Genomic DNA, 16641 nt, shown 5'->3' on the forward strand with positions numbered 1-16641 from the left:
TTACTGACGTAATCTCTCCATAATCTGTTAACCACGCAATGGGTATCGCAAATCCATATAACTTCTTGACTCTAGATTCTGCCTCTTTTGGGTTTCCCCGCGATTGCCTTCAGTACTTTCATCTCTGACGTTCTGAGCAGTTATTTGGTTTTTATATTAAGTTTTTCTATTTAGTTTTTCTACTAGATTTTTCGTATTTTTATTTTCTCTATCTATCCTCGCCTCTGTTGTATACACCATGATTTGGTTTGACACACGTTTTGTATATCCAAATTATGTTTCCAATAATCATGTGTTCATTGTACTATAGACACTTCTAAGGCTTCCAGATGTTTACTAACTGAGATGGATATGTTCTCATCATCACTATGGCAGCATCATCTGCATGGCATGTGATGTTAATGACCTTATCTCCCTTAGTAGATTCACTACTTTTATTCTTTAAAAAAAAGAATAATAATTCTTTAGAGAAGCCCTTTTGCTCTAAAGCATAGAACAAAATCGTTCCAAATATTTGGTTTTTAGTTTAACAGCAAACGTGTAACGGACTGTTTCGGTTTGCGCTTGCAATTATCCACCCGAGTATCTACGGCCCATTTAATTACTGTATACTAAAGATCACTTTGTGACGACTAAATATTTTTTCTCCGTATGGGCGACTTTATTAGCCATAAGCGTGTTATTTCTCTAAGAATCACACACAATTTCCCAATAAAAAAAATATCACATACTACGAATATATATAAAAATATTGATATAGATTTAGAAAAATAATTTTATTTTCAAAATCAATTTATATATTACGGTAAAATATTTTCATATGCTCGGTTTTTCGGGCCCGGTAGCACGATCACAAATAACTCTCGACGTGCTAATAGGCGTCGCGATAACAATTTCCCACCATGGTCGTTTATAGTATTCGCGATCACAATGCAACATCCGTGAACACCTAATATTAAGTGTCAAAATATTTACGTTTCGCTACGTATAATCCTGCTGCGCAATCACATATTTGAATTTTACCGGTGTAAATATAGAAAATATTTCAAAACCGCTATTTTCATTTATTTATTATTTTTCGTGCTATTTATTGCATTTAGCCAAATGTCAAAAAAAGCAGTCGCCATAATAATTGTAATTTTTAATTATTTGTTTTATTAGATACTCCTTACTATTTTGCAAATGCAATATATTGTATTATTTTTTACAGTAAACGTCGATTTTTCGCCAGTGAACTGTATTTATTTACGAAGAAAACAAAAAACAAATCGACACTAGCGTTGACTTAGAGATTACACACGCGTTGACTTATGACTGCGATAACTTAAGCATGTTCATTATTGTTCATTGTGATCGCTCAAATATTTAGCATGTTTTAAGCACGTCGATAGTTGTTTGTGATTGAGCTACAGACCGCTAAACATTATAGAAACATTTCTCATGGTAAAATTAAAAAAATATATAAAATCTTTTTTCTTTTTTTATGATCTCAAATGTAGTGAATCCTTAATTTCTCGGACAAGCAGTCCTTCCACAAACCCTTACCCTTTTCCTACCCAGCCGCTTCCCTTGTCCGCGGCTGGTGCGTATCGCTTCGTTGGTCAAATACGTTTTTATCTCATTTTTTGTTGATGATGAGTGTAGGGGTTTGCGGAAAGGATGCTAGTTCAAGAAATCAAAGATTTACTCCATTTTGAGGTAGCATTTTTTTTTTAAAATAAGTTTTTGGAAAAAAATTATTATGATTTTTTATAAAGCTTGCCTTAAGGAATATTCCTCTGAAGTTTCACGGTCTGGCCCTGAAAAACCGTGTATAACTTTGAAAGAGATTTTTTTATAAACCATGTCTCTAAAAAAACGCGACATGTTTAACAGTGATAATTCTGATTCGTGGCGATGTTCTATTTAAATTTAAACGGTCACAAACAAAGTTCAAAATTTAAATGAATCGTGACGCATTAGGGGCGTGGCCAAAGTAATAGACCGTTTTCGTGGGAATTAAAATTTAAAAAAAAAATTTACGCTATTAATAAATTAACAAATTACAACAGCGGTGGAGAATGCCTTAAAGATGGGAATATGGAAGTCTAGGCATTTACAGAGCTTATGATCTGTCACTGGCTGGTTTAAGTGGCCACTTTACACACTGTGCAACATTCACCATTTTGCCCATGTTTGAACATCCATATTTTTCAATTCTTCCATCTGTTGATTTTATAAAAGTTAAAGAGCTGAAACCTTTATTGTTGTGAAAAGATTCATCTGACTGAATTATTACTGAAAGCCATTTTCCAATTTTTAAACTTCTTCTTGGACCAGTTGGTTTTATTACAATATTTGAGTTTGTCCAAATATTTGCAGACAAAAATAATTGTTTTACTCGACAGTATCTCATAAAACCCACGTGTATTTTGAATTGTGCAAAAAAGTGTGACATTTCTCTCTTTCGGCTCCTACGGGCTCCTTCTCATTTTTAAAAGCCACTCTTTTATATAAATATAAAAAACAAAATAAATGAATATTGGGAGAAAAAATATACCCCAAGGATACAATATTAATATTTATAATTTAAATATAAATTATGTGGACGAAATTAAATACCTCGGGGTTTACTTGGATAGATACTTGAATTCCAAAACACATTCTCAATTTGTTACAAAAAAAAAATCTAAAAAAAATTTCATTTATGGGAAGATTTCGAAATGTGATAGATGTTAAAAGTAGTGTTCTTATTTTTTTTTTTTTTTTTTTTTTTTTTTATTGTATTCAGAAAACATACAGTCATACAAAATAAGTACTAAAAACAACAATTTTTTAACAATAAAGACCAATTAAGTTTTCATAAATTAAAAAGATATAAACATTAAATGTGACAAAAAATAAAAAATAAATAAGAATTTTAAGTGAGAAAAGAATAATTGTTGACATTTGCGTTTTCCATGGAGGTAATAAATTAAAATAAATAAAAATACCGAATGTACACTCCGAGCCATCCACGCACACACATGAACGCACATATAAAACATACACAAACATATACATTACATGCGGCACATATACATAGCACATTCAGCAACTATCCCAAATAATCGACCCCATGAAGAAATTTTCTGTACAAATGCAACGTGCAGTTGAAAATGTCTACATCAATACTGAGTCCGTTATAATTTCTACAGGTACGTCTAATGAATGAATTAAAATTATATCTAAAACAATCATATTGTCCACACATAAATTACTGTTCTTCTATTCTTTTTTTATGTAATGAAGGAGAAATTAAAAATATACAAATTCTTCAAAATAAGGCGATGAGGATTATACTTAAAAGAAATATCTATTCTAATGTAGAAAGAATGCACAAAAAAATTGGCATGCTCACAGTAAAAAAGCAAATTAAATATAACTTAGCAATTTTAATACATAAATAATTAAGGGGATTAATAAAATTTAACCAACAATGTCATACATATGACACAAGGGGTAAAAAAAGATAAGATTACCAATGAGAAGAAAAACAGAATCTCAAAACTTATTGTACAAGGGAATGAAGCTGTACAGTGAGTTACCTGAAGCGGCGGCCTCCGTGGTGTAGTAGTCAAGACGCTTGACTCACGCACGGAAGGTTCCGGGTTCGATTCCCGGTGAGAACACAAAAATTAAAATGTGATTTTTCTGAAGCCTGGTTGTTCTGTAATATAATTCACCACTGTAATTGGGCCTCCTGGTCTGTTGTGGTGCAAAAAAAAATTTTTTTTTAAATATTTTTTTTAAATAAAGGAGATAATATTTAAAAATAATTAGAAACATTTTGTTATTGAGAAGTTTTGATAAAAAAATTGTAATGTTTTTAAAAGTTTATATTAGCTCTTAAGATGTTATGAACTAACTTAATAAAGCATAAATAAAATAAATAAAACATCTAAGTTTGTACGTGAAAATTCTTGATGGAAGTTCATTGTAATTTATTATATAAATAAAACACGAGTGATACTTTAATCCACAAATTTGGAATATCCAGTGACCGGTTTCATCGCTTTCGCGACATCTTCGAGACTGGTATCTTTATTAAAAAGTTAAATGTATTTATACAGAATAGCAGATATAAAGATACCAGTCTCGAAGATGTCGCGAAAGCGATGAAACCGGTCACTGGATATTCCAAATTTGTGGATAAAAGTATCACTCGTGTTTTATTTATATAATAAATTAAAATAAATAAATAAATAAATTTTAAATTTGTTTTTAGCTAAGCATTTTATTTCTTATGGAAGCATAATGTGTACACGAAGGCCTATAAAGTTTGAATGCCTTTTAGCAAAATAAGTTTTCACCTGTGGAATATTTATTATTTATTCTTTCATGTTTATTTATTTCTATTTTTTGCTTACAAACTATAATTAATAATAAAAATAATGTGACCCCACTGGGGTTCCCCGAGCCGAGGACACTAAACAATACACTTTTTTTAAATTACATTTGAGAATAAGCAAAGAAGACTAACTTAAAAAAACGAAGATAATTAACAAATATTCAGACAGTTTTAAAAACAAGGTATTTATGTACACCGATATTATTTATATTACAAAACGCACAATGAAAAAAACAAAAACCTAACATAAGCTATACACTTGTGGAGCAGTTGATTCAATATTGGTATGGGCGAATGAGACAATCCATTTTACTTCTACCCGGCTCCACTTTTCATTTTTTTATAGCCTTTTTGAACATTTTCTCTAATTAATGTGAGTTTTTTTATTCTTGCAATATAACTTATCATCATCATTCCATTTCCGCACCTAATGGTGCATAGGGCACTGCATCGGTACACCAATCGCAGCGTATCTTGATCATTTTTGTTACTTGAAGGTAAGGTGATCAGTCTTACGCATCAGGTGCCAGTACAGGGACTATGAAATTTTCTAGTGTGAAAACGCCCTTTGAATAAATATTTCATATCAACCATGTCGGAAATCGAACCTGAGACCTCTTACGTGGTAGACAAACGCACTGACCATTACACCACGGGGCTGACGAATTGCTAAGTTTATAGTATTTGAAATATAGCTTGATTAGAATGACATTTGTCAGAAAAAGTGACGACATAACTTTGTAGTAACGTCTAAGGAGTGATTTATATTAACACACGAAAAATCATTCGTATCTGGCGTGTATTTTTTTAATACAATGCTTGACACAGCTCCACTATCCATTTTTTATTATTTATTTTATTTTATTTTATTTGGGAAATCCACAGTTCTACATACATATTTAAAGTAAACAAACAGATAAAGTGTATAAACTCAGAACTAATAACAGATTTCCACATAGTATACAAAGTTAGTAAAGAAAATATATTACATATCAAAAAAATACATATAATTTAAACACATAAAAATGTTATTTTTATGTACTCAATAATCAAAGAATTTTTTATATTTATTTTAAGAACATTAAGTTACTGTAAATTGGGCGGGATTAGGAGAAGAATGCTTGAAGAGAGGATAAGGAGGGGAAGGGAGGTGCACATATTTATTATTATATTGTCTACTAAGTTACATAATGCATTTTTAGTGTAAATTTTAAATCTGACAGAGGGATGTTTGTGTAATCTATTTTTGTAAATTTTGTATTGTTCACTGAAAAAGTCCTACAAGAAAAAGCATTTTTAACATACGATGTTTTACTTATTGGTACATAAAACAGGTGGTGCCGTCTACAAATCCTGGCTGGCACATGTATTGTTATTAAACCAAGCAGCCCTGTACAGTCAACCATTCCTGTCACAATAATAATAGCCTTAAAAAATAATAGCCTTTTTAAACATTTTCTCGTTTCTATTTATGATAAATAACACAAACATATTTAAAAATATATTAATTAATGGTGCGGCTTAATGCAGTGCCCGTATGCACCACCTATTCCGATAAAAGTATGAATATGACGTCATAATATCATTTCAGGCTGCACTATATCTGCATATATATTATTTGGAGAGCCGTTACAAAGCAAAATTAATAATTTACTTCCTGTTATAAAATGGTTACCGGATATAGCTTCCGCTCTTCGTTTTCGCGGGAGAGTTCCCGTCTGATGCATTTGAAAACAGAAATAGAATGTTCGATAATGTACAATATAAGGGTAGCTACCCACCCTACATACACACGACCCTGCAAAAGGCTAAGTGACTGATGTGCTACTCCAGACAAAATTGAGTTTGATGAAAAAGGAGTTTTTGTACATTAAAAAAATGTATTTCGCACTCAATACTGTTCCTTTTAAAGAAACCATTATCGGATTTAATAAGTTTCAACAAGGAAGACATTGGATATAATTTTTTTTTCTTACACGCGGTAAAAATTAGGGCATTTCATTGTACGGCCGAGTTTCTCCAAAATGTATTAATGAATATAATAAAATATATATTATATTTTTATTTTAAATTTTAAATTCGGAGCTCGATTATTGTGAACTCCTGAATCTCATTAACTTCAAAATACCTAATCGAGTCACTAGAAGTACGGAGTTGTTTGCAACTACGAGTACATACGTAGGTACTAACTATGCACGACACTCTCCGATTCTGCGTTTACATTCCTTAGCCAACAAATTTACTTGTGAAATAGACATTTTTAATACGACAATTATCCATTTTAAAATGTTCTTAAATGCACTGTTTGAAACTAATTATTAATGTCGTAATAAAACTTTCTTTTTCATACAATTCTTTCTCTGTTTTTGATGTGTATTATTATTTATTATTATCTTTTTCTGAAATTGATGTATCAAATATTTTTGTGTACCAGATATTATGTTATTATCTTATATATACTTACTGTTAACTAATTTTTATTATTTGTTTTTAACAATAATTTGTTGATACCATTTTTTTATACTTATAAGTATATGTAACTGTATTTAATTTTTTTTGTTTGAATTCTTTACAAGTTATTTACAATTTGCTTTTTAATTCAATTACTTTTCTTATATCTATTTATTTATTTTTTCTTTTTTACTATGTAAAGTTTCACTTTTTATTTTGCATGGCAGTATGCTTCTTATTGTTTCTACATATATACAAAAAAGCGTTGTTTATCTTTTAAATTTTAACTCACTATGTTTGTACTTATTATTTATTTATTTATTTATTATTATGATTATATTACATACACAAAATTATAATTTATGTAAAGTTGCTTTGACTGTTTAACTAGGGTTATTTACCCCGTTCTAAAACAGTCAAAAAATATAAAATACAGTAATCAATTTATAGAAACAGTTATAAAGATACAGGACAAAGTCAAAAACGAAGTAAAAAATGGAGTAAAAACATGGTAAAAAATGTAGTAAAAACATAGTAAAATGTAATAAAAACATAGTAAAAATGTAGTAAAAACATAGTAAAAATGTAGTAAAAAAAAACGTAGCAAAAAAATTGATTATAAAAACAAAGTAATAAATGCAGTGAAAACATAGTAAAAAAAAAACCATGAAAATATATAAATATGTCTATAAAAATATTTTGAAACTCAGTCTAATGCGAAATAAAAACAGAATACATAGTAAGAAACATATTTAAAGTCATAATGAAAAAAATGAATGTATGTTGTATAGCAAAATGCATATTTAAAGAAAGAAAGAAAAAAAAAAAAACAGCATATTAAAAAATAAAGTAAAAGATGTAATAAAAATTTAAAAAAATAAACTTACTAGTATATTTTTTGTAAATGCCCCTTGGGCGTATTGTAAAATTAAATAACAATAATAATATTATAACAATGTCAATACAATGAGAAAATTCAGAGCATAGGGAAATACGCATTTAATTGTACGAGTATATACGGCCAAGTTTCTGAAAATAATGAAAAAAAAAATGTACTGAATAAAAATAAAGTACTTCGAATGACGTCACGAGTTCTTGTGAATCAACCAATGACTGTCGTAATAGATTTTCGGTTTACAAAAAGACAATTCTCCAATCAGCAGAGTTCACCTTCAGAACTTGTGACGTCACTGGCTAATTTTAAAATTGCGAAACTTAAAAAAAATATGTCACGACATATGGAAATATTATTTTTTATTTGGTCTAACCTAACCAAACCTAGCAAAGAGAAAAAAATTAATAGAAAAATATTAGGTTTCTTTGAAAACATTTTTAAAGTAATAAAGGTCAATCGTGTCCAGTAAAAAAAATGCTGTTAACTATCAGTCGGCCTCGTGGTGTAATGGTCAGCGCATTTGCCTACCATGCAAGAGGTCTCGGGTTCGATTTCCGACACAAAAGGGTGTTTTTATATTAGAATATTTCATAGTCCCTGGACTGGTACCTAAAGCGTAAGACTGATCATTTTATTTATTTATTTATTGTGGATAACTTATATAGCGCCATTTTCGTAATAAAATACCTCAAGGGCGCTTTACATGGTGATTCTATTGTTAAGTTAATTTAATTGAAGCTTTTAAATTTGTAATTTAATTAAAATAATTTATTTTGTTGTCACGTGCTACGGATTTATTCAAATGATTTAGAGAACAAGTGGGTTTTAAGTTTTTTCCGAAACATCACTTCACTTTCACAGCCTCGCACCTCTGCTGGGAGAGCATTCCATGCCATAGGGCCTGCGACCGCAAATGCGCGCTCACCAAATTTAGTGCGCTGTTTGCGTAGAGGTCTTATCGCATCTTACCCTTATGTTACTAAAATGATCAAGATATGCTGCGAATGGTGTATTAATGCAGTGCCCTATGCACCATTAGGTGCGGAAAGGGAATAATGAATGAAAATGAATTATTAGTAGCATAAAAAATATTTTTAAATTTGTAATTTTGGATTCCCGCAAAAACGTTCATTCTATTGGCTACGCCCCTAAAACGTCATGATTCATGTTTATTTGTTCCTGGCCATCCAATTTTTTTTCGAACATCACGAATCTTGATTTCACAATTGTCGAGGCCAAACATGTTGCGTTTTTCGAGCGACGTATTTTTTTGAAGTTCTTTTTTAAATTTATGTGTGAAAATATTTCTCCACAACATCCATATTGATGTTGAAAATACAATAAATTATTCTACATCCATTTCCACAATTTTTTTTACTATTAGTAAGATGTGATATTTCCCTATTTTAGAAATTTCAAGAATAAATTATTTTAGACCAAATTCACCAAATTACCAAATTCAAAAAAAAATGGCGGCCTCCGTGGTGTAGTGGTCAAGACGCTTGACTCACGGACGGAAGGTTCCGGGTTCGATTCCCGGTGAGAACACAAAAATCAAAATGTGATTTTTCTCACGCCTGGGTGTTCTGTGGTGTAATTCACCACTGTAATTGGGCCTCCTGGCCTGTCATGGTGCAAAAAAACAATTAAAACAATCAAAATAAAAATTAATAATTCAATATCAAAAGACCATTTTTAAGTAATGATTCTAACTGTTGATGCACTATACATTTTTTTCATTGTACTTTTTAAAATTCAGGGTGAAAAATAAATATCGGTCGCTCCGTTGAGACGTGAAAGAAACACAAACAAACAAACAAACAAACACACTTTTGTATTGATAATATTAGTTGGATATATGGATAACAATTATTTGTTTATTTATCTCTGCCAAACGTGCTGTTAACTAGCTCCTATTGTCCCGGTGAGAACACAAAAATTAAAATGTGATTTTTCTCAAGCCTGGGTGTTCTGTGGTGTAATTCACCACTGTAATTGGGCCTCCTGGCCTGTCGTGGTGCAAAAAAACAATTAAAATAAAAATTGATAATTCAATATCAAAAGACCATTTTTAAGTAATGATTCTAACTGTTGATACACTATACATTTTTTTCATTGTACTTTTTAAAATTCAGGATGAAAAATAAATATCGGTCGCTCCGTTGAGACGTGAAAGAAACACAAACAAACAAACAAACAAACAAACACACTTTTGTATTGATAATATTAGTTGGATATATGGATAACAATTATTTGTTTATTTATCTCTGCCAAACGTGCTGTTAACTATCTCCTATTGTCCCGGTGAGAACACAAAAATTAAAGTGTGATTTTCCTCAAGCCTGGGTGTTCTGTGATGTAATTCAACACTGTAATTGCGCCTCCTGGCCTGTCGTGGTGCAAAAAAACAATAAAAACAATAAAAATAAAAATTAATAATTCAATTTCAAAAGACCATTTTTAAGTAATGATTCTAACTGTTGATACACTATACATTTTTTCATTGTTTATTTTAAAATTCAGGGTGAAAAATAAATATCGGTCGCTCCGTTGAGACGTGAAAGAAACACAAACAAACAAACAAACAAACAAACACACTTTTGTATTGATAATATTAGTTGGATATATGGATAACAATTATTTGTTTATTTATCTCTGCCAAACGTGCTGTTAACTATCTCCTATTGTCCCGGTGAGAACACAAAAATTAAAGTGTGATTTTTCTCAAGCCTGGGTGTTCTGTAGTGTAATTCACCACTGTAATTGGGCCTCCTGGCCTGTCGTGGTACAAAAAAACAATTAAAATAAAAATTAATAATTCAATATCAAAAGACCATTTTTAAGTAATGATTCTAAATGTTGATATACTATACATTTTTTTCATTGTACTTTTTAAAATTCAGGGTGAAAAATAAGTATCGGTCGTTACGTCGAGACGTGAGAGAAACACAAACAAAAAAACATACTCACTTTTGTATTGATAGTATTAGTATGGAAATGGTTGGATAGATGGATAACGATTATTTGTTTATTTATTAACAAATTACAACAGGGATGGAGAATACCTTAAATAAGGGAATATGGAAGTCAAGGCATTTACAGGGCTTATGACCTGGCATTGGCTGGTTTAAGTGGCCACTTTACACACTGTGTAACATTCGCCATTTTGCCTATGTTTGAACATCCATATTTCTTCAATTCGTCCATCTGTTGATTTTAGTGAAGTTAAAGAGCTGAAACCTTTATTGTTGCGAAGAGATTCATCTGACTGAATTATTTCCCATACTAGGCAACGCCTGAAAACAATTTTTAAACTTCTTCTTGGACCAGTTGGTTTCATTACAATATTTGAGTTTGTCCAAATGTTCGTAGACAAAAGACTGGATTTCACCCTCTCGGGGGTCATTAAGATTAACAAATTACAACAGGGATGGAGAATACCTTAAATAAGGGAATATGGAAGTCAAGGCATTTACAGGGCTTATGACCTGGCATTGGCTGGTTTAAGTGGCCACTTTACACACTGTGTAACATTCACCATTCTGCCCATCTTTGAAAATCTATATTCCTTCAATTCTTTCACCTGTTGATGTTTGTGAAGTTACTTACAAAAAAAAAATATTGTAATGAAACCAACTGGTCCAAGAAGAAGTTTAAAAATTGAAAAATTGTTTTCAGGCGTTGCCTAGTATGGGAAATAATTAAGTCAGATGAATCTCTTCGCAAAAATAAAGGTTTCAGCTCTTTAACTTCAATAAAATCAACAAATGGAATAATTGAAGAAATATGTCTGTTTAAACATAGGTAAAATGGTGAATGTTACACAGTGTGTAAAGTGGCCACTTAAACCAGCCAATGATAGGTTATAAGCCCTGTAAATGCCTAGACATCCATATCCCCTTATTTAAGGTATTCTCCATCCCTGTTGTAATTTGTAAATAATTAATTTTACTATGTATTTTTTATTGGTAATTTTTATGGCTTGACACGGACAAAGCCTAAAAAGCCGTAATAATTTCACTTATATTTAAACGAGTGTAATTTTGAATGAATAAATAAATAGAAAAAAATATTTTAATTTTTATTTTTATTTTATTAAAGCCAAAATGAACATTATCGCAATACCGGAGAAAGGGTAAAAATCTGACTCCCATTTAAAAAAACGGCGGAGTTACAAAGTTATATTCTGTATGAGGCAGTAAAAAATATTATGCAATTTGCCCTATGCACCACTAAGTGAAAATAGAGAAATTGTGAAGAAAATAACAGTTTAGATTCTACACAGTAATAATTTTAGAATAAGTGTCTTTTTACTTACTAATTTGAAGGTTGATGTCACAGCTATACACAGCTTGAATTTTCTTCTAAAATATTATTTTATTGTCTAAAACATTATTGTAAACTTTTCACTTCGTTTTTTTCGAAAAAAGTTTTTTTTATTTTTAAATAAGCATTTTATTTTAAAATTAATGTTTGAAGCCCTAGCTTTGTGGTTATTCAACACAATAAAATAAAGATAAAACACCTTTTTTGGGTTGGTTGTTTTATATTTATTTAATAACTAGCTGACCCGAGAGTAAAAATACTTTTTATTGATAAGTAGGTACCTAGGTACCTGCTTGTGATTAAATTCCAAATCTAAAATTAGTTAATATTCAAATATTAAATTTATGTAGGTACTTGTTTATGATTGAATTCCAAAACATAAAATAAATATTTTTTTAAAAATGGCATTCTTTTTGCAAACGTCAAACTCCGGTCGTTTCACCAACAAAGGGGTGTACTTATGTAGGAATACGATTTTTTTCAATGTATTGAAATGAATATTATTTTAGTGTTACCAAAAGTCCAATAAAAAGAAATAAATGGGTAGAATCAGAAGTTTAATGAAAAAATCTGATTGAGATCCACAAAAAACAAATGATGTTTGTAAACATTCAAAAATCAACTTTTTTTACACAAAAAAAATCTTTCCCTCGTTTTACAAATGCATTCTCCTCAAATAGACCCTGGTAGATCGACGAATAAAATATTATGCTCCTTACTTCTTTTTTTACATATTAGATTGAAGATTTTAATATCTACGAACACGCACAGAGCAAAGATCTATATTTCTCTAAAAACCGCACGTAAATCGGTTAAGCCGTTTAGGAGGTGACGGTGACATCACACGTACAGAGGAATTATATACATATATAAAGATAATAATAATTATGGTTTAGTGACAAAAGTTACAATTACTTTATCTACTACACACACACTTAGGTAATAGATTTCTCTGGATCATGTCTAGTCTGCCTAACTGGGTACAATCTGTTTTAAGGCAGACATTTTTTTGCAAAATAAACAATAACATTACAACCAACGGCTGGATTTTTATAAGCTGGCGCGTGCGCTATACTTACACATACGCATTGTGTAGTATTAGTGAATAAGCCCATGGTATGAAATCGCACGGCATACGTATTATGAAAATAAACTCTGTCTCTCTCGCGCTCAGACGCGCTTATGAGCGCCAGAATTCAGAGTTTGCGGTAGACCCCGTGACCCATCCTCTAGTTTGACTTTGGTATTGTGGGAGTGTTCCTTTTGGGATTTGATATAATAATTTACTTACACAAATATTATTACTCTAAAAATATATAATTGCTATATATCTAAGATTAAGTTACTTTTTTAATTTATATAATTTCTCTAATGTTTTTTTTTGTAAAGGAAAATACCTGCTGACAAGCCGTTTTTGCGGTATTTTTCCTTTTATCTTATTCTGTTTATTTTTTACGTTTTTAATAAAAAAATAATTATTTATTCATTTCAACAGAGAGGAAAAACATTTTTGAGAAGAGAATATGGAAGTCTATACATTTACAGGGCTTATGACGTGTCAATGGCTGGTTTAAGTGGCCACTTTACACACTGTGTAACATTCACCATTCTGCCCATGTTTGAACATCGACCTTTCCTCTACTCCTCCATCTGTCGACTTTTGTGAAGTAAAAGAGCCGAAACCTTTATCACGCGGGTGAGATTCATCCGGCTGAACCAAATCACCTGCTAGGCAACGCCTGAAAACAACTCCTTTTACCAGGTAGTAATTCAACAATGTTTGAGTATGTCCAAATGCTTGCAGACTGGCTGGATTTAAATATGAATATGAAATATGAAATTTAAATATGAATAACTCCCTAGGGAGAAAATCCAGCCAGTCTGCAGGCATTTGGACCTTCTCAAACATTGTTAAATTAAAAAAAAAAAAAAAGATTTTTTAAATTTTGTCTGGTTTTAAAGGTTCAAATTTCAAATGTGATTCTTTGTCACGCCAAACGCCATTCCGCCCATTCAACCGAACAAGATTCAGAATGCTGATTTCGTTCGACCAAACTCCGTCACCACTAGCGTCAGTAGCGACAGTAGCTTCCTAGTCATTGTGGTTAGTTAAACAGCAACACGCTGAATATTTTTTTAGTTAGATTTTATTTAATGCTTACATGTCGCGTAAAAATTCTTAATTTTGTTTGATTATTCTACGTTTTTTTGATTTGTTAAAAAAACATAGCATAATGTGTTTTTAGTACGTGTTTGATAGGTCAAATGTACTACTGTCGCGTTTAAAATACGTGTCCGTAAAAATAAACAGTGAATTTAAATCATTATTGTTTGTTGAGTTTAAAACATCTTTTACAACGTTATCCTGAAAACTGAATTCGGTGAAGCAAAAAAAAGAGTATCGAGTATTTATTGAATATTTAGCAAACATATCGAAAAAAAAAGCAAGTGGAAAAATACCGTATTCCCGATATCTGAAAATGTAATACGTATAAGAAAAATGGTCCGATTGTGAATGCCTAGGCGAAAGGGCTCGTTGGTCAAATTAAGTGAACCAAAACTCAAACAATGAGTTATCACTGATAATTTCATCAAAATAATTAACTGCAAAGTTTTATCAAGAAATGTTTACAAAAAAAGTTATTAGTTAAAATGAAAAAATTACCACAACAACGCGCAAAATTTCAGAGTTTTAATTAATTTGTAATTTTTTTTTAACACAGCGGCTGTGTTGCCGGTATTATCGTTATATTGGACTTTGTACAGTCTTTTTACGCGTCCGTCCGCCCCGAAGGCTCTCTACTGACTAACGCATACAATGTTCAGGGGTGGAATTCGAAATACGAAGCCTCCCACCGCCCCCTGCAGGGGGCGCTCTCGGCGGGCCTGGCATGCGGCGCGTGGGTGTTTTCGTCCGGAGACATTCGCGTGGAAGCGAAAATGAACGCGGCCGTGGATAGATGTCAAGTGTAGGACACAGGTCTTGTGCCAAAAGCTGGCGCGAACAATACGCGCGCAGCATTGTGACGCTCTGGACCGGGAGCATGGAAAATTCAAGAAAAGTCGCTAAGGAGATCTTTCGCAAAGAATCTTGTCTGGCAAAACTAAGCAATCATACGATTTTGCCATTTTAAAACAAATGTTTTTATTAATCGCGCAATAATACAAAAACATAAATTAGATAAAATCAATATTTTTTAAAGGTATTTCTTTTTAAAAATATACTTATAAGTTTTATGTAACTAAAATATAATTACTTTTAGAACGGCAGATTACGCCATTTTAAATTTAGACTCAACTTTACTTTTTTATAATAATTTAAATTTAAACACGAAAGTAGCTAAAACCAAATTATAATTTTTTGATTTTGAAAAAAAATACAAGCATTTTAAATCACATACATTTTTTGACATTTTCTTTTATTTCTTCGTGAAATTATCTTTGGCCACTTTTATGTTCAACTTATTGTCTTTGATTTATTACAACAAATTTTTGTTCAATACTTAGTCTTTATTGAGATCCCAGATACCTAAGTTTAGTCTAAATTTGAGATGGCATAATCTGCCGGTCTAAAAGTAATTATATTTTAGTTACATAAAACTTTTAAGTATATCTTTTAACAGAAATACCTATGAAAAATATTGTTTTTATCTAATTAATGTTTTTTTATTTTGTTGTTATTGCGCGATTAAAAAAAAAATTCGTTTTAAAATGGCAAAATCGTATGATTTCCTAATTTTGCGTTCGTTTTACACGACTGCTCTTCATTAAAAATAATCTTGCAGTTGATAGCACTCACAGATTTTCCAAAGTGATATGACAGAATATTAAATGAAAGATTTGCAAACGGCATATTACAAAGTTTATTACAAGGTAAATGTAAAATATGCAGATTTTTACAATACGAGCTGAACCCGGCAACGCTTTGCTTTCGCTAGATTTGAGTACATTGTTGTTTATAGATATTAAATGAACACAATCGAAAGCTTGATATCAATGTTTAAAATAGATATTTAAGAACCAAAATTTATTTACAAGTAATTCAAATAGATCGAGTCAAAGAAGGAATCGTGTGTTAGAAATAGCACATTGTAAAACGAGGCTCGCACAGAGACATGCATATTTTATAGGCTCAAAAAAGTTTAATTCTATTTTACAGATAATATTTTATTGATTTCAAACTTTCAAAATTTTCCTTCTTTTTAAAAATATGCACTATGCTGGATCCAAACTAAAGATATGAACTCTTTTTTCTATGGTTTTTACCATATAATTAAGAATAGTTGAATAGCTGATTTGAATTCAACTATGCCGTGTTGTGTCCTTTAAAAGTGCAGAAATACTGATAGGATCTTAAAGAAATAGGATGCAATCACATTTCATGTGTAATTAGCTAATGAATGTGTGTATAACAAATGCATTACTTATAAATGAAATTAGTTTTCCATATGTCAGAGTGTCGAAAAAACAAAATGGAAATTTCGGTAGTGTTGCCAGGGTAGTATTTTTTTTTATTCTACTTTGCTCATCTAATGAAAATTGGACCTCGGATTAAACAACTCTGTGGTGGAAATTTGACCGAAATTATCTTCAAAACATC

The 16641-nt window shown here is 30.9% G+C and overlaps 1 long non-coding RNA gene across 1 annotated transcript in view; it reads right to left on the bottom strand.

The window, feature by feature from the left end:
• LOC148283691 (uncharacterized) overlaps positions 1 to 14823 on the bottom strand; it is a 48211-nt gene extending 33388 nt beyond the window's left edge. Inside the window, exons 1-2 of the long non-coding RNA XR_015825535.1 lie at positions 14707 to 14823; positions 12034 to 12124 (exon numbers count right to left, since the gene is read on the bottom strand). This is a non-coding gene — a long non-coding RNA (uncharacterized LOC148283691). The remainder of the gene's footprint in view (positions 1 to 12033; positions 12125 to 14706) is intronic.
• Between the last annotated feature and the right edge of the window lie 1818 nt (positions 14824 to 16641).

This window comes from Micrasema longulum, unplaced genomic scaffold (assembly GCF_059751315.1).
Source record: "Micrasema longulum isolate JH-2025_06_02 unplaced genomic scaffold, ASM5975131v1 h1tg000211l, whole genome shotgun sequence".
NCBI lineage: Eukaryota > Metazoa > Arthropoda > Insecta > Trichoptera > Brachycentridae > Micrasema > Micrasema longulum.